General features: G+C 51.6%; 1 long non-coding RNA gene across 3 annotated transcripts in view; it reads right to left on the minus strand.

The window, feature by feature from the left end:
* The window catches only part of LOC138146371 (uncharacterized), a 7,567-nt gene extending 7,210 nt beyond the window's left edge, over positions 1 to 357 (minus strand). Inside the window, exon 1 of one of the 3 annotated variants that reach the window (XR_011164461.1) lies at positions 229 to 357. This is a non-coding gene — a long non-coding RNA (uncharacterized lncRNA). The remainder of the gene's footprint in view (positions 1 to 228) is intronic. The other 2 variants (XR_011164463.1, XR_011164462.1) reach the window with 2 other exon arrangements.
* Between the last annotated feature and the right edge of the window lie 87 nt (positions 358 to 444).

The raw sequence follows: 444 nt of genomic DNA on the forward strand, positions 1-444 counted from the left end.
CCTTCCTTCCTTCCTTCCTTCCTTCCTTCCTTCCTTCCTTCCTTCCTTCCTTCCTTCCATCTTTCTATCTCTCTCATGCTGGAAATGTAGCACCCACTCACTGGTCAGACTACTCTGCTGATCTGCACTGATGCTTTGACCTGTTCTGTTTCTGACCTAGACCAGTTCACCCCTCCTTAGGCAACCCTCTCCTCCCCATCACATTGAGGCCACAGCTAGTTCAGACACCTAAATGGCTTAGCCCACTGCAGCTCAGAGCTCCTGCACTCAAGAGATCTGACACCCTCTGCCTCCCCAGGAGTTGGGATTCATCTGTATATACCACCACACCCAGCTGTTTCCTTCCTTTGTCAATGAGCTTTCTAATAGGAAGAAGGCGGGGCCCCTCCCATCTCACACACTAACTATGAGGGATGGGGAAGAGCTCTTGCAGCTGGGCCTCTT

The sequence above is a fragment of the Petaurus breviceps genome, unplaced genomic scaffold (genome assembly GCF_028583685.1).
Source record: "Petaurus breviceps papuanus isolate PSGF00001 unplaced genomic scaffold, PetGlider_PUasm1.0 90760, whole genome shotgun sequence".
Taxonomy (NCBI): Eukaryota; Metazoa; Chordata; class Mammalia; order Diprotodontia; family Petauridae; genus Petaurus; species Petaurus breviceps.